The following is a 24909-nucleotide window of genomic DNA, read 5'->3' on the forward strand; positions in this document are numbered from 1 at the left end:
TGTTCACCGTCAGGTTCATTGCGCTATGAAATACCAAATTGCAGATTTCCAGAAAACTGTGTTAACAAACTGATCACTGATGAGAAACGCGTAACTCTGTGAGTTGCATTCACACATGGCAATGCAGTTTCTCAGAAAGCTTCTCTTAGTTCTATGTGAGGATAATTCCTTTTTCACCCTAGCCCTCAATGAGCTCCCAAATATACCTTTGCAGTATACACGAGATCAGTGTTAGCAAACTGTTCCAAGAAGGGAAGGGTGGAACTCTGTGTGATGAATTCACACATCAGAAAGCAATCTCTCAGAAAGTTTCTCTGTAGTTATTATGTGAGGACATTTCCTTTTTCACCATGGTCCCCTATGGGCTACCAAATATCACTTTCCAGATTCCACGAAAAGAGTGTTAGTAAACTGCTTCTTGAGGCATAGGTTGTTCCTCTGTGAGATGAATTCACAGATCACAAAGAAGTTTCTCAGAAAGCTTCTTTCACGTTTTGAACGGATGAAATGTCCTTTATCAGCGTCGGCCTCAATGCGATCCAAGGAAGCCCTTCTCAGCTTCCTCAAAGACAGTGTTAATGGACTGCTCCACGAAACATAAGTGTAACTCTGTGAGATGAAATTCACATCTCACCAAGAAGTTTCAGAAAGCTTCTTTCTAGTTTTCATCTGTGGATATTTCCTTTGTCACCGTAAGGTTCATTGCGCTATGAAATACCAAATTGCAGATTTCCAGAAAACTGTGTTAACAAACTGATCACTGAAGAGAAACGTGTAACTCTGTGAGTTGCATTCACACATGGCAATGCAGTTTCTCAGAAAGCTTCTCTTAATTATTATGTGAGGATAATTCCTTTTTCACCAAGCCCTCAATGGCTCCCAAATATACCTTTGCAGAATCCACGACAACTGTGTTAGCAAACTGTTCCAAGAAGGGAAGGGTGGAACTCTGTGTGATGAAGTCACACATCAGAAAGAATCTCTCAGAAAGTTTCTCTGTAGTTATTGTGAGGACATTTCCTTTTTCACCATGGGACCCTATGGGCTACCAAATATCACTTTCAGATTCCACGAAGAGTGTTAGCAAACTGCTTCTTGAGGCATAGTTGTACCTGTGTGAGATGAATTCACAGATCAGAAACAAGTTTCTCGGAAAGATTTTTACGTTTGAAGGATGAAATTTCCTTTATCAGCGTAGGCCTCAATGCGATCCAAGGAAGCCCTTCTCAGCTTCCTCAAAGAAGTGTTAATAGACTGCTCCAAGAAACATAAGTGTAACTCTGTGAGATGATTCACAAATCACCAAAGAGGGTTTCTAAGAAAGCTTCTTTCTAGTTTTCATCTGAGGGATATTTCCTTGTCACCGTAAGGTTCATTGCGCTATTGCAATAACAAATGCAGATTTCCAGAAAACTGTGTCAACAAACTGATCACTGACGAGAAACATGTAACTCTGTGAGTTGCATTTACACATGGCAATGCGCTTTCTCGGAAAGCTTCTCTTTAGTTATTCTGTGGGGATAATTCCTTTTTCACCCTCGCCCTCAATGAGTTCCCAAATATAACCATTGCAGAATCCATGACAACACTGTTAGCAACTACTGTTCCAAGAAGGGGACGGGTGGAACTCTGTGTGATGAAGTCACCATCAGAAAGCAATCTCTCAGAAAGTTTCTCTGTAGTTATTATGTGAGGACATTTCCTTTTTCACCATAGGAACCGATGGGCTACCCAAATATCACTTTCCAGATTCCAGAAAGGGTGTTAGCAAAACTACTTCTTGAGGCATAGGTTGTAACTCTCGTGAGATGAATTCACAGATCAGAAAGAAATTTCTCAGAAAGCTTCTTTCACGTTTGAACGGATGAAATTTCCTTTATCAGCGTAGGCCTCAATGCGATCCAAGGAAGTCCTTCTCAGCTTCCTGAAAGACAGTGTTAATGGACTGTTCCACGAAACATAAGTGTAACTCTGTGAGATGAATTCACATCTCACCAAGAAGTTTCTAAGAAAGCTTCTTTCTAGTTTCGTCTGTGGATATTTCCTTTGTCACCATAAGGTTCATTGCGCTATGAATACCAAATTGCAGATTTCCAGAAAAACTGTGTTAACAAACTGATCACTGAAGAGAAACGTGGAACTCTGTGAGTTGCATTCACACATGGCAATGCGCTTTCTCGGAAAGCTTCTCTTTAGGTATTATGTGAGGATAATTCCTTTTTCACACCCTAGCCCTCAATGAGCTCCCTAATATACCTTTGCAGAATCCACGAGAACAGTGTTAGGCAAACTCTTCCAAGAAGTGAAAGTGGAACTCTGTGTGATGAAGTCACTCATCAGAAAGCAATCTCTCAGAGGTTTCTCTGTAGTTAATATGTGAGGGACATTTCCTTTTTCACCATGAGCCCCTATGGGCTACCAAATATCACTTTCCAGATTCCACGAAAAGAGTGTTAGCAAACTGCTTCTAGAGGCATAGTTGTAACTCTGTGAGATGAATTCACAGATAAGAAAGAAGTTTCTCAGAAAGCTTCTTTCACGTTTTGAACGATGAAAATTTCCTTTATCAGCGTAGGCCGCAATGCGATCCAAGGAAGTCCTTCTCAGTTTCCTGAAAGACAGTGTTAATGGACTGCTCCATGAAACATAAGTGTAACTCTGTGAGATGAATTCACAATCTCATCAAGAAGTTTCTAAGTATGCTTCTTTCTAGTGTTCATCTGTGGATATTTCCTTTGGTCACCGTAAGGTTCATTGCGCTATGCAATACCAATTGCAGATTTCCAGAAAACTGTGTTGACAAACTGATCACTGACGAGTAACGTGTAAGCTCTGTGAGTTGCATTCACACATGACAATGCAGATTCTAGGAAAGCTTCTCTTTAGTTATTCTGTGATGATAATTCCTTTTTCACCCTAGCCCTCAATGACCTCCCTAATATACCTTTGCAGAATCCACGAGAACAGTTTTAGCAAACTGTTCCAAGAAGGGAAGGGTGGAACTCTGTGTGATGAAGTCACACATCAGAAAGCAATCTCTCAGAAAGTTTCTCTGTAGTTATTTTGTGAGGACATTTCCTTTTCATCACCAGGGGCCACTATGGGCTACCAATATCACTTTCCAGATTGCACGAAAAGAGTGTTAGCAAACTGCTTCTTGAGGCATAGGTTGTAACTCTGTGAGATGAATTCACAGATCAGAAAGAGTAGTTTCTCAGAAAGCTTCTTTCACGTTTTGAAGGGATGAAATTTCCTTTATCAGCTTAGGCCTCAGTGCGATCCAAAGAAGCCCTTCTCACCCTTCCTCAAAGACAGTGTTAATTGACTGCTCCACGAAACGTAAGTGTAACTCTGTGAGATGAATTCACACATCACCAAGAAGTTTCTAAGAAAGCTTCTTTCTAGTTTTCATCTGTGGATATTTCCTTTGTCACCGTAAGATTCATTGTGCTATGAAATGCCAAATTGTAGATTTCCGGTAAACTGTGTTAACAAACTGATAACTGACGAGAAACATGTAACTCTGTGAGTTGCATTCACACATGGCAATGCAGTTTCTCAGAAAGCTTCTCTTTAGTTATTCTGTGGGGATAATTCCTTTTTCACCCTCGCCCTCAATGAGTTCCCAAATATACCATTGCAGAATCCACGACAACACTGTTAGCAAACTGTTCCAAGAAGGGACGGGTGGAACTCTGTGTGATGAAGTCACACATGAGAAAGCAATCTCTCAGAAAGTTTCTCTGTAGTTATTATGTGAGGACATTTCCTTTTTCACCGTAGGACCCGACGGGCTACCAAATATCACTTTCCAGATTCCACGAAAATGTGTTAGCAAACTACTTCTTGAGGCATAGGTTGTAACTCTGTGAGATGAATTCACAGATCTGAAAGAAATTTCTCAGAAAGCTTCTTTCACGTTTTGAACGGATGAAATTTCCTTTATCAGCGTAGGCCGCAATGCGATCCAAGGAAGTCCTTCTCAGCTTCCTGAAAGACAGTGTTAATGGACTGCTCCATGAAACATAAGTGTAACTCTGTGAGATGAATTCACATCTCACCAAGAAGTTTCTAAGAAAGCTTCTTTCTAGTTTTCATCTGTGGATATTTCCTTTGTCACCATAAGGTTCATTGCGCTATGAAATACCAAATTGCAGATTTCCAGAAAACTGTGTTAACAAACTGATCACTGAAGAGAAACGTGTAACTCTGTGAGTTGCATTCACACATGGCAATGCAGTTTCTCAGAAAGCTTCTCTTAATTATTATGTGAGGATAATTCCTTTTTCACCCTAGCCCTCAATGGGCTCCGAAATATACCTTTGCAGAATCCAGGAGAACAGTGTTAGCAAACTGTTCCAAGAAGGGAAGGGTGGAACTCTGTGTGATGAAGTCACACATCAGAAAGCAATCTCTCAGAAAGTTTCTCTGTAGTTATTATGTGAGGACATTTCCTTTTTCACCATGGGCCCCTATGGGCTACCAAATATCACTTTCCAGATTCCACGATAAGAGTGTTAGCAAACTACTTCTTGAGGCATAGGTTGTAACTCTGTGAGATGAATTCACAGATAAGAAAGAAGTTTCTCAGAAAGCTTCTTTCACGTTTTGAACGGATGAAATTTCCTTTATCAGCGTAGGCCGCAATGCGATCCAAGGAAGTCCTTCTCAGCTTCCTGAAAGACAGTGTTAATGGACTGCTCCATGAAACATAAGTGTAACTCTGTGAGATGAATTCACATCTCACCAAGAAGTTTCTAAGAATGCTTCTTTCTAGTTTTCATCTGTGGATATTTCCTTTGTCACCGTAAGGTTCATTGCGCTATGCAATACCAAATTGCAGATTTCCAGAAAACTGTGTTAACAAACTGATCCCTGACGAGATACGTGTAACTTTGTGAGTTGCATTCACACATGGCAATGCAGATTCTCGGAAAGCTTCTCTTTAGTTATTCTGTGATGATAATTCCTTTTTCACCCTAGCCCTCAATGAGCTCCCTAATATACCTTGCAGAATCCACGAGAACAGTGTTAGCAAACTGTTCCAAGAAAGGACAGGTGGAACTCTCTGTGATGAAGTCACACATCAGAAAGCAATCTCTCAGAAAGTTTCTCTGTAGTTATTATGTGAGGACATTTCCTTTTTCACCGTGGGCCACTATGGGCTACCAAATATCACTTTCCAGATTCCACGAAAAGAGTGTTAGCAAACTGCTTCTTGAGGCATAGGTTGTCACTCTGTGAGATGAATTCACAGATTAGAAAGAAGTTTCTCAGAAAGCTTCTTTCACGTTTTGAACGGATGAAATTTCCTTTATCAGCGTAGGCCTCAATGTGATCCAAGGAAGCCCTTCTCAGCTTCCTCAAAGACAGTGTGAATGGACTCTTCCACGAAAAAGAAGTGTAACTCTGTGAGATGAATTCACACATCACCAAGAAGTTTCTAGGAAAGCTTCTTTGTAGTTTTCCTCTGTGGACATTTCCTTTGTCACCGTAAGGTTCATCGCGCTATGAAATACGAAATTGCAGATTTCCAGAAAACTGTGTTAACAAACTGATCACTGAAGAGAAACGTGTAACTCTGTGAGTTGCATTCACACATGGCAATGCAGTTTCTCGGAAAGCTTCCCTTTAGTTATTATGTGAGGATAATTCCTTTTTCACCCTAGCCCTCCATGAGCTCCGAAATATACCTTTGCAGAATCCACGACAACAGTGTTAGCAAACTGTTCCAAGAAGGGAAGGGTGGAACTCTGTGTGATGAAGTCTCACATCGGAAAGCAATCTCTCAGAAAGTTTCTCTGTAGTTATTATGTGAGGACATTACCTTTTTCACCATGGGCCCCTAGGGGCTACCAAATATCACTTTCCGGATTCCACGAAAAGAGTGTTGGCAAACTGCTTCTTGAGGCATAGGTTGTAACTCTGTGAGATGAATTCACAGATCAGAAAGAAGTTTCTCAGAAAGCTTCTTCCACGTTTTAAATGGATGAAATGTCCTTTATCAGCGTAGGCCTCAATGCGATCCAAGGAAGCCCTTCTCAGCTTCCTCAAAGTCACTGTTAATGGACTGCTCCACGAAACGTAAGTGTAACTCTGTGAGATGAATTCACACATCACCAAGAAGTTTCTAAGAAAGCTTCTTTCTGGTTTTCATCTGAGGACATTTCCTTTGTCACGGTAAGCTTCATTGCGCTATGAAGTGTCTAATTGCAGAATTCCAGAAAACTGTGTTAACAAACTGATCACTGAAGAGAAACGTGTAACTCTGCGAGTTGCATTCACTCATGGCAATGCAGTTTCTCAGAAGGCTTCTTCCAGTTTTGATCTGAGGATATTTCCTTTTTCACCATAACCCTCAATGAGCTCCAAAATATATCTTCACAGAATCCCCGACAGCAGTGTTAGCAAACTGTTCCAAGAAGGGAAGGGTGGAACTGTGTGTGATGAAGTCACACATCAGAAAGCAATCTCTCAGAGAGCTTCTCTGTAGTTATTATGTGTGGATATATCCTTTTTCACTATTGGCCACTATGGCTCCCAAATATCATTTTCCAGATTCCACGAGAAGCGTGTTAGCAAACTGCTTCCTGACGTCTACGTTATAAGTCTGTGAGATTGAACTCAACGGATCAGAAGGAAGTTTCTCAGAAAGCTTCTTTCACGTTTTGAACGGACGAAATTTCCTTTATCATCGTAGGCCTCAATGTGATCAAAGGAAGCCCTTCTCAGCTTCCGCAAAGACAGTTGTGAATGGACTGTTCCACGAAACATAAGTGTAACTCTGTGAGATGAATTCACACATCACCAAGAAGTTTCTAGGAAAGATTCTTGTAGTTTTCGTCTGTGGACATTTCCTTTGTCACTGTAAGGTTCATCGCGCTATGAAATACGAAATTGCAGATTTCCAGAAAACTGTGTTAACAAACTGATCACTGAAGAGAAACGTGTAACTCGGTGAGTTGCATTCACACATGACAATGCAGTTCTCGGAAAGCTTCCCTTTAGTTATTAGTGATGATAATTCCTTTTTCACCCTAGCCCTCAATGAGCTCCCAAAATATACCTTTGCAGAATGCACCGACAACAGTGTTAGCAAACTGTTCCAAGAAGGGAAGGGTGGAACTCTGTGTGATGAAGTCTCACATCGGAAAGCAATCTCTCAGAAAGTTTCTCTGTAGTTATTATGTGAGGACATTACCTTTTTCACCATGGGCCCCTAGGGGCTACCAAATATCACTTTCCCGATTCCACGAAAAGAGTGTTAGCAAACTGCTTCTTGAGGCATAGGTTGTAACTCTGTGAGATGAATTCACAGATCAGAAAGAAGTTTCTCAGAAAGCTTCTTCCACGTTTGAACGGATGAAATTTCCTTTATCAGCGTAGGCCTCAATGCGATCCAAGGAAGCCCTTCTCAGCTTCCTCAAAGTCACTGTTATGGACTGCTCCACGAACATAAGTGTACTCTGTGAGATGAATTCACACATTACCAAGAAGTTTCTAAGAAAGCTTCTTTCTGGTTTTCATCTGAGGACATTTCCTTTGTCCGGTAAGCTTCATTGCGCTATGAAGTATCTAATTGCAGAATTCCAGAAACTGTGTTAACAACTGATCACTGAAGAGAAACGTGTAACTCTGGCGAGTTGCATTCACTCATGGCAATGCAGTTTCTCAGAAGGCTTCTTTCCAGTTTTGATGTGAGGATATTTCCTTTTTCACCATAACCCTCAATGAGCTCCCAAATATACCTTCACAGAATCCCCAGCAGCAGTGTTAGCAAACTGTTTCCAAGAAGGAAGGGTGGAACTCTGTGTGATGAAGTCACACATCAGAAAGCAATCTCTCAGAGAGCCTCTCTGTAGTTATTATGTGTGGATATAGCCCTTTTCACCATGGGCCACTATGTGCTCCCAAATATCACTTTCCAGATTCACGAGAAGAGTGTTAGCAAACTGCTTCTTGAGTCTACGTTAGTAAGTCTGTGAGATGAACTCACAGATCAGAAAGAAGTTTCTCAGAAAGCTTCTTTCACTGTTTTGAACGGATGAAATTTCCTTTATCAGCGTAGGCCTCAATGCGATCCAATGAAGCCCTTCTCAGCTTCCTCAAAGACAGTGTTAATGGACTGCTCCACCGAAACATAAGTGTAACTCTGTGAGATGAATTCACACATCACCAAGAAGTTCTAAGAAAGCTTCTTTCTAGTTTTCATCATGTGGATATTTCCTTTTTCACCGTAAGGTTCATTGCGCTATGAAATACCAAATTGCAGATTTCCAGAAAACTGTGTTAACAAACTGATCACTGAAGAGAAACTTGTAACTCTGTGAGTTGCATTCACACATGGCAATGCAGTTTCTCAGAAAGCTTCTCTTTAGTTGTATATGTGAGGATATTCCTTTATTCACCCTAGCCCTCAATGAGCTCCCAAATATACCTTTGCAGAATCCACGAAACAGTGTTAGCAACTGTTCCAAGAAAGGAAGGGTGGAACTCTGTGTGATGAAGTCACACATCAGAAAGCAATCTCTCAGAAAGTTTCTCTGTAGTTATTATGTGAGGACATTTCCTTTTTCACCATGGGCCCCTATGGGCTACCAAATATCACTTTCCAGATTCCACGAAAAGAGTGTTAGCAAACTGCTTCTTGAGGCATAGGTTGTAACTCTGTGAGATGAATTCACAGATCAGAAAGAAGTTTCTCAGAAAGCTTCTTTCACGTTTTGAACGGATGAAATTTCCTTTATCAGCGTAGGCCTCAATGCGATCCAAGGAAGCCCTTCTCAGCTTCCTCAAAGACAGTGTTAATGGACTGCTCCACGAAACATAAGTGTAACTCTGTGAGATGAATTCACACATCACCAAGAAGTTTCTAAGGAAAGCTTCTTTCTAGTTTTCATCTGTGGATATTTCCTTTGTCAACGTAAGGTTCATTGCGCTATGAAATACGAAATTGTAGATTTCCAGAAAACTGTGTTAACAAACTGATCACTAAAGAGAAACGTGTAACTCTGTGAGTTGCATTCACACATGGCAATGCAGGTTCTCAGAAAGCTTCTCTTAGGTATTATGTGAGGATAATTCCTTTTTCACCCTAGCTCTCAATGAGCTCCCAAATATACCTTTGCAGAATCCACGACAACAGTGTTAGCAAACTGTTCCAAGAAGGGAAGGGTGGAACTCTGTGTGATGAAGTCTCACATCGGAAAGCAATCTCTCAGAAAGTTTCTCTGTAGTTATTATGTGAGGACATTACCTTTTTCACCATGGGCCCCTAGGGGCTACCAAATATCACTTTCCAGATTCCACGAAAAGAGTGTTAGCAAACTGCTTCTTGAGGCATAGGTTGTAACTCTGTGAGATGAATTCACAGATCAGAAAGAAGTTTCTCAGAAAGCTTCTTTCACGTTTTGAGAGGATGACATTTCTTTTATCAGCGTAGGCCTCAATGCGATCCAAGGAAGCCCTTCTCAGCTTCCTCAAAGACAGTGTGAATGGATTGCTCCACGAAACATAAGTGTAATTCTGTGAGATGAATTCACACATCACCAAGAAGTTTCTAAGAAAGCTTCTTTCTAGTTTTCATCTGTGGATATTTCCTTTGTCACCGTAAGGTTCATTGCGCTATGAAATACCAAATTGCAGATTTCCAGAAAACTGTGTTAACAAACTGATCACTGAAGAGAAACCTGTAACTCTGTGAGTTGCATTCACACATGGCAATGCAGTTTCTCAGAAAGCTTCTCTTTTGTTGTTATGTCAGGATAATTTCTTTTTCACCGTATCCCTCAATGAGCTCCCAAATATACCATTGCAGAATCCACGAGAACACTGTTAGCAAACTGTTCCAAGAAGGGAAGCGTGGAACTCGGTGTGATGAAGTCACACATCAGAAAGCAATCTCTCAGAAAGTTTCTCTGTAGTTATTATGTGAGGACATTTCCTTTTTCACCATGGGCCCCTATGGGCTACCAAATATCACTTTCCAGATTCCACGAAAAGAGTGTTAGCAAACTGCTTCTTGAGGCATAGGTTGTAACTCTGTGAGATGAATTCACAGATCAGAAAGAAGTTTCTCAGAAAGCTTCTTTCACGTTTGAACGGATGAAATTTCCTTTATCAGCGTAGGCCTCAATGCGATCCAAGGAAGCCCTTCTCAGCTTCCTCAAAGACAGTGTTAATGGACTGCTCCACGATACATAAGTGTAACTCTGTGAGATGAATTCACACATCACCAAGAAGTTTCTAAGAAAGCTTCTTTTTTGTTTTCATCTGTGGATATTTCCTTTGTCACCGTAAGGTTCATTGCGCTATGATATACCAAATTGCAGATTTCCAGAAAACTGTGTTAACAAAATGACCACTGAAGAGAAACGTGTAACTCTGTGGGTTCCATTCACACATGGCAATGCAGTTTCTCAGAAAGCTTCTCTTAGTTGTTATGTGAGGATAATTCCTTTTTCACCCTAGCCCTCAATGAGCTCCCAAATATACCTTTGCAGAATCCACGAGAACAGTGTTAGCAAACTGTTCCAAGAAGGAAGGGTGGAACTCTGTGTGATGAAGTCACACATCAGAAAGCAATCTCTCAGAAAGTTTCTCTGTAGTTATTATGTGAGGACATTTCCTTTTTCACCATGGGCCCCTAGGGGCTACCAAATATCACTTTCCAGATTCCACGAAAAGAGTGTTAGCAAACTGCTTCTTGAGGCATAGGTTGTAACTCTGTCGAGATGAATTCACAGATCAGAAAGAAGTTTCTCAGAAAGCTTCTTTCACGTTTGAACGGATGAAATTTCCTTTATCAGCGTAGGCCTCAATGCGATCGAAGGAAGCCCTTCTCATCTTCCTCAAAGATAGTGTAAAAGAACTGCTCCAGGAAACATAAGTGTAACTCTGTGAGATGAATTCACACATCACCAAGAAGTTTCTAAGAAAGCTTCTTTCTAGTTTTCATCTGTGGATATTTCCTTTGTCACCGTCAGGTTCATTGCGCTATGAAATACCAAATTGCAGATTTCCAGAAAACTGTGTTAACAAACTGATCACTGAAGAGAAACGTGTAACTCTGTGAGTTGCATTCACACATGGCAATGCAGTTTCTCAGAAAGCTTCTCTTAGTTGTTATGTGAGGATAATTCCTTTTTCACCCTAGCCCTCAATTAGCTCTCAAATATACCTTTGCAGAATCCACGAGAACAGTGTTAGCAAACTGTTCCAAGAAGGGAAGGGTGGAACTCTGTGTGATGAAGTCACACATCGAGAAAGCAATCTCTCAGAAAGTTTCTCTGTAGTTATTATGTGAGGACATTTCCTTTTTCACCATGGGCCCCTAAGTGCTACCAAATATCACTTATCAGATTCCACGAAAAGAGTGTTAGCAAACTGCTTCTTGAGGCATAGTTTGTTACACTGTGAGATGAATTCACAGATCAGAAAGAAGTTTCTCAGAAAGCTTCTTTCACGTTTTGAACGGATGAAATTTCCTTTATCAGCGTAGGCCTCAATGCGATCCAAGGAAGCCCTTCTCAGCTTCCTCAAAGACAGTGTTAATGGACTGCTCCACGAAACATAAGTGTAACTCTGTGAGATGAATTCACACATCACCAAGAAGTTTCTAAGAAAGCTTCTTTCTAGTTTTCATCTGTGGATATGTCCTTTGTCACGGTCAGGTTCATTGCGCTATGAAATACCAAATTGCAGATTTCCAGAAAACTGTGTTAACAAACTGATCACTGAAGAGAAACGTGTAACTCTGTGAGTTGCATTCACACATGGCAATGCAGTTTCTCAGAAAGCTTCTCTTTAGTTTTATGTGAGGATAATTCCTTTTTCACCCTAGCCCTCAATGAGCTCCCAAATATACCTTTGCAGAATCCACGAGAAGCAGTGTTAGCAAACTGTTCCAAGAAGGGAAGGGTGGAACTCTGTGTGATGAATGTCACACATCAGAAAGCAATCTCTCAGAAAGTTTCTCTGTAGTTATTATGTGAGGACATTTCCTTTTTCACCATGGGCCCCTATGGGCTACCAAATATCACTTTCCAGATTCCACGAAAAGAGTGTTAGCAAACTGCTTCTGCAGGCATAGGTTGTAACTCTGTGAGATGAATTCACAGATCAGAAAGAAGTTTCTCAGAAAGCTTCTTTCACGTTTTGAACGGATGAAATTTCCTTTATCAGCGTAGGCCTCAATGCGATCCAAGGAAGCCCTTCTCAGCTTCCTCAAAGACAGTGTTAATGGACTGCTCCACGATACATAAGTGTAACTCTGTGAGAGGAATTCACACATCTCCAAGAAGTTTGTAAGAAAGCATCTTTCTAGTTTTCATCTGTGGATATTTCCTTTGTCACCGTAAGGTTCATTGCGCTATGAAATACCAAATTGCAGATTTCCAGAAAACTGTGTTAACAAACTGATCACTGAAGAGAAACGTGTAACTCTGTGAGTTGCATTCACACATGGCAATGCAGTTTCTCAGAAAGCTTCTCTTTAGTTATTATGTGAGGATAATTCCTTTTTCACCCTAGCCCTCAATGAGCTCCCAAATATACCTTTACAGAATCCACGAGAACAGTGTTAGCAAACTGTTCCAAGAAGGGAAGGGTGGAACTCTGTGTGATGAAGTCACACATCAGAAAGCAATCTCTCAGAAAGTTTCTCTGTAGTTATTATGTGAGGACATTTCCTTTTTCACCATGGGCCCCTATGGGCTACCAAATATCACTTTCCAGATTACACGAAAAGAGTGTTAGCAAACTGCTTCTTGAGGCATAGGTTGTAACTCTGTGAGATGAATTCACAGATCAGAAAGAAGTTTCTCAGAAAGCTTCTTTCACGTATTGAACGGATGAAATTTCCTTTATCAGCGTAGGCCTCAATGCGATCCAAGGAAGCCCTTCTCAGCTTCCTCAAAGACAGTGTTAATGGACTGCTCCACGAAACATAAGTGTAACTCTGTGAGATGAATTCACATATCACCAAGAAGTTTCTAAGAAAGCTTCTTTCTAGTTTTCATCTGTGGATATTTCCTTTGTCACCGTAAGGTTCATTGCGCTATGAAATACCAAATTGCAGATTTCCAGAAAACTGTGTTAACAAACTGATCACTGAAGAGAAACGTGTAACTCTGTGAGTTGCATTCACACATGGCAATGCAGTTTCTCAGAAAGCTTCTCTTTAGTTATTATGTGAGGATAATTCCTTTTTCACCCTAGCCCTCAATGAGCTCCCAATATACCTTTGCAGAATCCACGAGAACAGTGTTAGCAAACTGTTCCAAGAAGGGAAGGGTGGAACTCTGTGTGATGAAGTCACACATCAGAAAGGAATCTCTCAGAAAGTTTCTCTGTAGTTATTATGTGAGGACATTTCCTTTTTCACCATGGGCCCCGATGGGCTACCAAATATCACTTTCCAGATTCCACGAAAAGGGTGTTAGCAAACTGCTTCTGGAGGCATAGGTTGTAACTCTGTGAGATGAATTCACAGATCAGAAAGAAGTTTCTCAGAAAGCTTCTTTCACGTTTTGAACGGATGAAATTTCCTTTATCAGCGTAGGCCTCAATGCGATCGAAGGAAGCCCTTCTCATCTTCCTCAAAGATAGTGTAAAAGAACTGCTCCAGGAAACATAAGTGTAACTCTGTGAGATGAATTCACACATCACCAAGAAGTTTCTAAGAAAGCTTCTTTCTAGTTTTCATCTGTGGATATTTCCTTTGTCACCGTATTGTTCATTCCGCTATGAAATACCAAATTGCAGATTTCCAGAAAACTGAGCTAACAAACTGTCACTGAAGCGAAACGTGTAACTCTGTGAGTTGCATTCACACATGGCAATGCAGTTTTTCAGAAAGCTTCTCTTTAGTTTTTATGTGAGGATAATTCCTTTTTCACCCTAGCCCTCAATGAGCTCCCAAATATACCTTTGCAGAATCCACGACAAAATGTTAGCAAACTGTTCCAAGAAAGGGAGGGTGGAACGCTGTGTGATGAAGTCACACATCAGAAAGCAATCTCTCAGAAAGTTTCTCTGTAGTTATGATGTGAGGTCATTTCCTTTTTCACGATGGGCCCCTATGGGCTAAAAAATATAACTTTCCAGATTCCACGAAAAGACTGTTAGCAACCTGCATGTTGAGGTATAGGTTGTAACACTGTCAGATGAATTCACAGGTCAGAAAGAAGTTTCTAAGAAAGCTTCTTTCACGTTTTGAACGGATGAAATTTCCTTTATCAGCGTAGGCCTCAATGCGATCCAAGGAAGCCCTTCTCAGCTTCCTCAAAGACAGTGTTAATGGACTGCTCCACGAAACATAAGTGTAACTCTGTGAGATGAATTCACACATCACCAAGAAGTTTCTAAGAAAGCTTCTTTCTAGTTTTCATCTGTGGATATGTCCTTTGTCACCGGTCAGGTTCATTGCGCTATGAAATACCAAATTGCAGATTTAATGAAAACTGTGTTAACAAACTGATCACTGAAGAGAAACGTGTAACTCTGTGAGTTGTATTCACACATGGCAATGCAGTTTCTCAGAAAGCTTCTCTTTAGTTGTTATGTGAGGATAATTCCTTGTTCACCCTAGCCCTCAATGACCTCCCAAATATACCTTTGCAGAATCCACGAGAAGAGTGTTAGCAAACTGTTCCAAGAAGGTAGGGGTGGAACTCTGTGTGATGATGTCACACATCAGAAAGCAATCTCTCAGAAAGTTTCTCTGTAGTTATTATGTGAGGACATTTCCTTTTTCACCATGGGCCCCGATGGGCTACCAAATATCACTTTCCAGATTCCACGAAAAGGGTGTTAGCAAACTGCTTCTGGAGGCATAGGTTGTAACTCTGTGAGATGAATTCACAGATCAGAAAGAAATTTCTCAGAATGCTTCCTTCACGTTTTGAACGGATGAAATTTCCTTTATCAGCGTAGGCCTCAATGCGATCCAAGGAAGCCCTTCTCAGCTTCCTCAAAGACAGTGTTAATGGAGTGCTACATGATACATAAGTGTAACGCTGTGAGATGAATTCACACATCACCAAGAAGTTTCTAAGAAAGCTTCTTTCTAGTTTTCATCTGTGGATATTTCCTTTGTCACCGTATTGTTCATTCCGCTATGAAATACCAAATTGCAGATTTCCAGAAAACTGAGCTAACAAACTGTCACTGAAGCGAAACGTGTAACTCTGTGAGTTGCATTCACACATGGCAATGCAGTTTTTCAGAAAGCTTCTCTTTAGTTTTTATGTGAGGATAATTCCTTTTTCACCCTAGCCCTCAATGAGCTCCCAAATATACCTTTGCAGAATCCACGACAAAATGTTAGCAAACTGTTCCAAGAAAGGGAGGGTGGAACGCTGTGTGATGAAGTCACACATCAGAAAGCAATCTCTCAGAAAGTTTCTCTGTAGTTATGATGTGAGGTCATTTCCTTTTTCACGATGGGCCCCTATGGGCTAAAAAATATAACTTTCCAGATTCCACGAAAAGACTGTTAGCAACCTGCATGTTGAGGTATAGGTTGTAACACTGTCAGATGAATTCACAGGTCAGAAAGAAGTTTCTAAGAAAGCTTCTTTCACGTTTTGAACGGATGAAATTTCCTTTATCAGCGTAGGCCTCAATGCGATCCAAGGAAGCCCTTCTCAGCTTCCTCAAACACAGTGTTAATGGACTGCTCCACGAAACATAAGTGTAACTCTGTGAGATGAATTCACACATCACCAAGAAGTTTCTAGGAAAGCTTCTCTCCAGTTTTCATCTGTGGATATTTCCTTTGTCACCATGAGGTTCATTGCACTATGAAATACCAAATTGCAGGTTTCCAGAGAACTGTGTTAACAAACTGATCACTGAAGAGAAACGTGTAACTCTGTGAGTTGCATTCACACATGGCAGTGCAGTTTCTCGGAAAGGTTCTCTTTAGTTATTCTGTGAGGATAATTCCTTGTTCACCCTAGACCTCAAAGAGCTCCAAATATACCTTGGCAGAATCCACGACAACAGTGTTAGCAAACTGTTCCAAGAAGGGAAGGGTGGAACTCTGTGTAATGAAGTCACACAAAAGAAAGCAATCTCTCAGAGAGTTTCTCTGTTGTTATGATGTGAGGATATTTCCTTTTAGACCATGGGCCCCTATGGGCTACCAAATATCATTTTCCAGATTCCACGAAAAGAGTGTTAGCGAACTGTTTCTTGAGGCATAGGTTGTATCTCTGTGAGATGAATTCACAGATGAGAAAGAAGTTTCTCAGAAAGCTTCTTTCACGTTTTGAACGGATGAAATTTCCTTTATCAGCGTGGGCGTCAATGCGATCGAAGGAAACCCTTCTCAGCTTCCTCAAAGACAGTGTTAATGGACTGCTCCACCAAACATAAGTGTAACTCTGTGAGATGAATTCACACATCACCAAGAAGTTTCTAAGAAAGCTTCCTTCAAGTTTTCACCTGTGGATATTTCCTTTGTCACCGTAAGGTTCATTCCGCTATGAAATACCAAAATGCAGATTTCCAGAAAACTGTGTTAACAAACTGATCACTGAATAGAAACGTGTAACTCTGTGAGTTGCATTCACACATGGCAATGTGGTTTCTCGGAAAGCTTCTCTTTAGTTATTATGTGAGGATAATTCCTTTTTCACCTTAGCCCTCAATGAGCTCCCAAATATACCTTATACAGAATCCACGAGAACAGTGTTAGCAAACTGTTCCAAGAAGGGAAGGGTGGAACTCTGTGTGATGAAGTCACACATCAGAAAGCAAACTCTCAAAAAGTTTTTCTATAGTTATTATGTGAGGACATTTCCTTTTTCACCATGGGCCCCTGTGGGATACCAAATATCACTTTCCAGATTACACGAAAAGAGTGTTAGCAAACTGCTTCTTGAGGCATAGTTTGTAACTCTGTGAGATGAATTCACAGATCAGAAAGAAGTTTCTCAGAAAGCTTCTTTCACGAGTTGAACGGATGAAATTTCCTTTATCAGCGTAGGCCTCAAGGCGATCCAAGGAAGCCCTTCTCAGCTTCTTCAAAGACAGTGTTAATGGACTGCTCCACGAAACATAAGTGTAACTGTGTGAGATAAATTCACATATCACCAAGAAGTTTCTAAGAAAGCTTCTTTCCAGTTTCATCTGTGGATATTTCCTTTGTCACCATAAGGGTCATTGCGCTATGAAATACCAAATTGCAGATTTCCAGAAAACTGTGTTAACAAACTGATCACTGAAGAGAAACGTGTAACTCTGTGAGTTGCATTCACACATGGCAATGCGGTTTCTCGGAAAGCTTCTCTTCAGTTATTATGTGAGGATAATTCCTTTCTCACCCTACCCTCAATGAGCTCCCAAATATACCTTTGCAAATCCACGAGAAAGGTGTTAGCAAACTGTTCCAAGAAGGGAAGGGTGGAACTCTGTGTGATGAAGTCACACATCAGAAAACAATCTCTCAGAAAGTTTCTCTGTAGTTATTATGTGAGGATATTTCCTTTTTCACCATGGGCCCCTGTGGGATACCAAATATCACTTTCCAGATTACACGAAAAGAGTGTTAGCAAACTGCTTCTTGAGTCATAGGTTGTAACTCTGTGAGATGAATTCACAGATCAGAAAGAAGTTTCTCAGAAAGCTTCTTTCACGTTTTGAACGGATGAAATTTCCTTTTTCAGCGTAGGCCAGAATGCGATCCAAGGAACCCCTTCTCAGCTTCCTCAAGGACAGTGTTAATGGACTGCTCCAAGAAACATAAGTGTAACTATGTGAGAGGAATTCACACATCACCAAGAAGTTTCTAGGAAAGCTTCTTTCTAGTTTTCCTCTCTGGATATTTCCTTTGTCACCGTAAGTTTCAATGCGCTATGAAGTACCAAATTGCAGATTTCCAGAAAACTGTGTTAACAAACTGATCACTTAAGAGAAACGTGTAACTCTGTGAGTTGCATTCACACATGGCAATGCAGTTTCTCAGAAAGCTTCTCTTTAGTTGTTTTGTGAGGATAAATCCCTTTTCACCCTAGCCCTCAATGAGCTCCCAAATACACCTTTGCAGAATCCACGAGAACAGTGTTAGCAAACTGTTCCAAGAAAGGAAGGGTGGAACTCTGTGATGAAGTCACACATCAGAAAGCAATCTCTCAGAATGTATCTCTGTAGTTATTATGTGAGGACATTTTCTTTTTCACCATGGGCCTCTATGGGCTACCAAATATCACTTTCGAGATTCCACGAAGGAGTGTTAGCAAACTGCTTCTTGAGGCATAGGTTGTAACTCTGTAAGATGAATTCACAGATCAGAAAGAAGTTTCTCAGAAAGCTTCTATCACGTTTTGAAAGGATGAAATTTCATTTATCAGCGTAGGCCTCAATGCGATCCAAGGAAGCCCTTCTCAGCTTCCTCAAAGACAGTGTTAATCGACTGCTCCACGATACGTAAGTGTAACTCTGTGAGATGAATTCACACATCACCAAGAAGTTTCCAAGAAAGCTTTTTTCCAGTTTTCATCTGTGAATATTTCTTTGTCACCGTAAGTTTCATTGCGCTATGAAATACCAAATTGCAGATTTTCAGAAAACTGTGTTAACAAACTGATCACTGAAGAGAATCGTGTAAATCTGTGAGTTGCATTCACACATGCCAATGCGGTTTCTTAGAAAGCTTCGCTTTAGTTATTATGTGAGGATAATTCCTTTTTCACCCTAGCCCTCAACGAGCTCCCATATATTCCTTTGCAGAATCCACGAGAACAGTGTTAGCAAACTGTTCCAAGAAGTTAAGGGTGGAACTCTGTGTGATGAAGTCACACATCAGAAAGCAATCTCTCAGAAAGTTTCTCTGTAGTTATTATGTGAAGACATTTCCTTATTCACCGTGGACCCCTGTGGAGTAACAAATATCACTTTCCAGATTCCATGAAAAGAGTGTTAGCAAACTGCTTCTTGAGGCATAGGTTGTAACACTGTGAGATGAATTCACAGATCAGAAGGAAGTTTCTCAGGAAGCTTCTTTCACGTGTTGAACGGATGAAATTTCCTTTATCAACGTAGGCATCAATGCGATCCAAGGAAGCCCTTCTCAGCTTCCTCAAAGACAGTGTTAATGGAGTGCTCCACGAAACATAAGTGTAACTCTGTGAGTTGAATTCACACATCACCAAGAAGTTTCAAAGAAAGCTTCTTTCCAGTTTTCATCTGTGGATATTTCCTTTGTCACCATAAGGTTCATTGCGCTAAGAAATACTTAATAGCAGATTTCCAGACAACTGTGTTAACAAACTGATCACTGAAGAGAAACGTGTAACTCTGTGAGTTGCATTCACACATGGCAATGCAGTTTCTCAGAAAGCTTCTCTTTAGTTATTAAGTGAGGATAATTGGTTTTTCACCCTAGCCCTCAATGAGCTCCGAAATATACCTTTGCATAATCCAGGAAAACAGTGTTAGCAAACTGTTCCAAGAAGGAAAGGGTGGAACTAGGTGTGATGAACTCACACATCAGAAAGCAATCTCTCAGGAAGTATCTCTGTAGTTATTATGTGAGGACATTTCCTTTTTCACCATGGGCCCCTATGGGCTACCAAATATCACTTTCCAGATTCCACGAAAAGAGTGTTAGCAAACTGCTTCTTGAGGCATATGTTGTTACTCTGTGAGATGAATTCACAGATCAGAAAGTAGTTTCTCAGAAAGCTTCTTTCACGTTATGAACGGATGAAATTTCCTTTATCAGCGTAGGCCTCAATGCGATCCAAGGAAGCCCTTCTCAGCTTCCTCAAAGAGAGTGTTAATGGACTGCTCCAAGAAATATAAGTGTAACTCTGTGAGATGAGTTCACACACCACCAAGAAGTTTCTAAGAAAGCTTCTTTCCAGTTTTCATCTGTGGATATTTCCTTTGTCACCGTAAGGTTCATTGCGCTAAGAAATACTTAATAGCAGATTTCCAGACAACTGTGTTAACAAACTGATCACTGAAGAGAAACGTGTAACTCTGTGAGTTGCATTCAGACATGCCAATGCAGTTTCTTAGAAAGCTTCTCTTTAGTCTTTATGTGAGGATAATCCCTTGTTCACCCTAGCGCTCAATGAGCTACCAAATATACCTTTGCAGAATCCACGAACCAGTGTTAGCAAACTGTTCCAAGAAGGGAAGGGTGGAACTCTTTGTGATGAAGTCACACATCAGAAAGCAATCTCTCAGAAAGTTTCTCTGTAGTTATTATGTGAGGATACTTCCTTTTTCACCATGGGCCCCTATGGGCGACCAAATATCACTTTCCAGATTCCACGAAAAGAGTGTTAGCAAACTGCTTCTTGAGGCATAGGTTGTAACTCTGTGAGATGAATTCTCAGATCAGAAAGAAGTTTCTCAGAAAGCTCCTTTCACGTTTTGAACGGATGAAATTTCCTTTATCAGCGTACGCCTCAATGCGATCCAAGGAAGCCCTTCTCAGCTTCCTCAAAGACAGTGTTAATGGACTGCTAAACGTAACATAAGTGTAACTCTGTGAGATGAATTCACACAAAACCAAGAAGTTTCTAAGAAAGCTTCTCCATCGTTTTCATCTGTGGATATTTCCTTTGTCACCGTAAGGTTCATTGCGCTCTGAAATACCAAATTGCAGATTTCCAGAAAACTGTGTGAAGAAACTGATCACTGAAGAGAAACGTGTAACTCTGTGAGGAGCATTCACACATGGCAAAGCAGTTTCTCGGAAAGCTTCTCTTTAGTTATTATGTGAGGATAATTCCTTTTTCACCCTAGCCCCCAATGAGCTCCAAAATATACCTTTGCAGAATCCACGAGAACAGTGTTAGCAAACTGTTCCAAGAAGGGAAGGTTGGAACTCTGTGTGATGAAGTCACACATCAGAAAGCAATCTCTCAGAAAGTTTCTCTGTAGTTATTATGTGAGGTCATTTCCTTTTTCACCATGGGCCCCTATGGACTACCAAATATCACTTTCCAGATTCCACGAAAAGAGTGTTAGCAAACTGCTTCTTGAGGCATAGGTTGTAACTCTGTGAGATGAATTCACAGCTCAGAAAGAATTTTCTCAGAAAGCTTCTTTCACGTTTTCAACGGATGAAATTTCCTTTATCAGCATAGGCCTCAATGTGATCCAAGGAAGCCCTTCTCAGCTTCCTCAAAGACAGTGTTAATGGACTGCTCCACGAAACATAAGTGTAACTCTGTGAGATGAATTCACACATCACCAAGAAGTTTCCAAGAAAGCTTCTTTCCAGTTTTCATCTGTGGATATTTCCTTTGTCAGCGTAAGGTTCATGGCGCTATGAAATACCACATTGCAGATTTCCAGAAAACTGTGTTAACCAACTGACCACTGAAGAGAAACGTGTAACTCTGTGATTTGCATTCACACATGGCAATGCGTTTTCTCAGAAAGCTTCTCTTTAGTTATTCTGTGAGGATAATTCCTTTTTCACCCTAGGCCTCAATTAGCTCCCAAATATACCTTTGCAGAATCCACGAGAACAGTGTTAGCAAACTGTTCCAAGAAGGGAAGGTTGGAACTCTGTGTGATGAAGTCACACATCAGAATGCAATCTCTCAGAAAGTTTCTCTGTAGTTATTATGTGAAGACATTTCCTTATTCACCGTGGACCCCTGTGGACTACCAAATATCACTTTCCAGATTCCATGAAAAGAGTGTTAGCAAACTGCTTCTTGAGGCATAGGTTGTAACTCTGTGAGATGAATTCACAGATCAGAAAGAAGTTTCTCAGGAAGCTTCTTTCACGTGTTGAACGGATGAAATTTCCTTTATCAACGTAGGCATCAATGCGATCCAAGGAAGCCCTTCTCAGCTTCCTCAAAGATATTGTTAATGGACTGCTCCACGAAACATAAGTGTAACTCTGTGAGATGAATTCACACATCACCAAGAAGTTTCAAAGAAAGCTTCTTTCTAGTTTTCATCTGTGGATATTTCCTTTGTCACCATAAGGTTCATTGCGCTATGAAATACCAAAATGCAGATTTCCAGAAAACTGTGTTAACAAACTGATCACTGAAGATAAACGTGTAACTCTGTGAGTTGCATTCACACATGGCTATGCGGTTTCTCAGAAAGCTTCTCTTTAGTTATTAAGTGAGGATAATTGCTTTTTCACCCTAGCCCTCAATGAGCTCCCAAATATACCTTTGCATAAAACACGACAACAGTGTTAGCAAACTGTTCCAAGAAGGAAAGGGTGGAACTCGGTGTGATGAACTCACACATCAGAAAGCAATCTCTCAGAAAGTATCTCTGTAGTTATTATGTGAGGACATTTCCTTTTTCACCATGGGCCCCTATGGGCTACCAAATATCACTTTCCAGATTCCACGAAAAGAGTGTTAGCAAACTGCTTCTTGAGGCATATGTTGTTACTCTGTGAGATGAAATCACAGATCAGAAAGTAGTTTCTCAGGAAGCTTCTTTCACGTTATGAACGGATGAAATTTCCTTTATCAGCGTAGGCCTCAATGCGATCCAAGGAAACCCTTCTCAGCTTCCTCAAAGACAGTGTTAATGGACTGCTCCACGAAACATAAGTGTAACACTAGGAGATAAATTCACACATCACCAAGAAGTTTCTAGGAAAGCTTCTTGCTAGTTTTCATCTGTGGATATTTCCTTTGTCACCGTAAGGTTCATTGCGCTATGAAATACCAAATTGCAGATTTCCAGAAAACTGTGTTAACAAACTGATCACTGAAGAGAAACGTGTAACTCTGTGAGTTGCATTCACACATGCCAATTCGGTTTCTCAGAAATCTTCTCTTTTGTTATTATGTGAGGATAATTCCTTTTTCACCCTAGCCATCAATGAGCTCCCAAATATACATTTGCAGAATGCACGAGAACAGTGTTAGCAAACTGTTCCAAGAAAGGAAGGTGGGAACTCTGTGTGATGAAGTTACACATCAGAAAGGAATCTCTCAGAAAGTTTTTCTGTAGTTATTATGTGAGGACATTTCCTTTTTCACCATGGGCCCCTATGGGCAAACAAATATCACTTTCCAGATTCCATGAAAAGAGTGTTAGCAAACTGCTTCTTGAGGCATAGGTTGTAACTCTGTGAGATGAATTCACAGATCAGAAAGAAGTTTCCCAGAAAGCTTCTTTCACGAGTTGAACGGATGAAATTTCCTATATCAGCGTAGGCCTCAAGGCGATCCCAGGAAGCTCTTCTCAGCTTCCTCAAAGACAGTGTTAATGGACTGCTCCACGAAACATAAGTGTAACTCTGAGATAAATTCACATATCACCAAGAAGTTTCTAAGAAAGCTTCTTTCCAGTTTTCATCTGTGAATATTTCCTTTGTCACCGTAAGGTTCATTGCGCTATGAAATACCAAATTGCAGATTTCCAGAAAACCGTGTTAACAAACTGATCACCAAAGCGAAACGTGTAACTCTGTCAGTTGCATTCACACATGGCAATGCGGTTTCTCAGAAAGGTTCTCTTTAGTAATTATGTGAGGATAATTCCTTTTTCACCTTAGCCCTCAATGAGCTCCCAAATATACCTTCTACAGAATGCACGAGAACAGTGTTAGGAAACTGTTCCAAGAAAGGAAGGGTAGAACTCTGTGTGATGAAGTCACACATCAGAAAGCAATCTCTCAGAAAGTTTCTCTGTAGTTATTATGTGAGGACATATCCTTTTTCACCATGGGACCCTATGGGCAACCAAATATCACTTTCCAGATTCCATGAAAAGAGTGTTAGTAAACTGCTTCTTGAGGCATAGGTTGTAACTCTGTGAGATGAATTAACAGATCAGAAAGAGGTTTCTCAGGAAGCTTCTTTCACGTGTTGAACGGATGAAATTTCCTTTATCAACGTAGGCATCAATGCGATCCAAGGAAGCCCTTCTCAGCTTCCTCAAAGATATTGTTAATGGACTGCTCCACGAAACATATGTGTAACTCTGTGAGATGAATTCACACATCACCAAGAAGTTTCAAAGAAAGCTTCTTTCCAGTTTTCACCTGTGGATATTTCCTTTGTCACCGTAAGGTTCATTGCGCTTTGAAATACCAAAATGCAGATTTCCAGAAAACTGTGTTAACAAACTGATCACTGAAGAGAAACGTGTAACTCTGTGAGTTGCATTCACACCTGGCAATGCAGTTTCTCAGAAAGCTTCTCTTTAGTTATTATGTTAGGATAATTCCTTTTTTACCCTAGCCCTCAATGAGCTCCCAAATATACCTTTGCAGAATCCACGAGAACAGTGTTAGCAAACTGTTCCAAGAAGGGAAGGGTGGTACTCTGTGTGATGAAGTAACACAACAGAAAGCAATCTCTCAGAAACTTTCTCTGTATTTATTATTTGAGGAATTCTCCTTTTTCACCATGGGCCCCTATGGGCTACCAAATATCACTTGCCAGATTCCACGAAAAGAGTGTTAGCAAACTGTTTCTTGAGGCATAGGTTGTAACTCTCTGAGATGAATTCACAGATCAGAAAAAAGGATCTCAAAAAGCTTCTTTCACGTTTTGAACGGATGAAATTTCCTTTATCAGCGTAGGATGCAATGCGATCCGAGGAAGCCCTTCTCACCTTCCTCAAAGACAGTGTTAATGACTGCTCCACGAAACATAAGCATAACTCTGTGAGATGAATTCACACATCACTAAGAAGTTTCCAAGAAAGCTTCTTTCCAGTTTTCATCTGTGGATATTTCCTTTGTCACCGTAAAATTCATTGCGCTATGAAATACCAAAATGCAGAATTCCAGAAAACTGTGTTAACAAACTGATCACTGAAGAGAAACGTGTAAGTCTGTGAGTTGCATTCACACATGGCAATGCAGTTTCTCAGAAAGCTTCTCTTTAGTTATAATGTGAGGATAATTCCTTCTTCACCCTAGCCCTCAGTGAGCTCCCAAATATACCT

Source organism: Rhinopithecus roxellana, chromosome 5 (genome assembly GCF_007565055.1).
Source record: "Rhinopithecus roxellana isolate Shanxi Qingling chromosome 5, ASM756505v1, whole genome shotgun sequence".
Classification (NCBI taxonomy): domain Eukaryota; kingdom Metazoa; phylum Chordata; class Mammalia; order Primates; family Cercopithecidae; genus Rhinopithecus; species Rhinopithecus roxellana.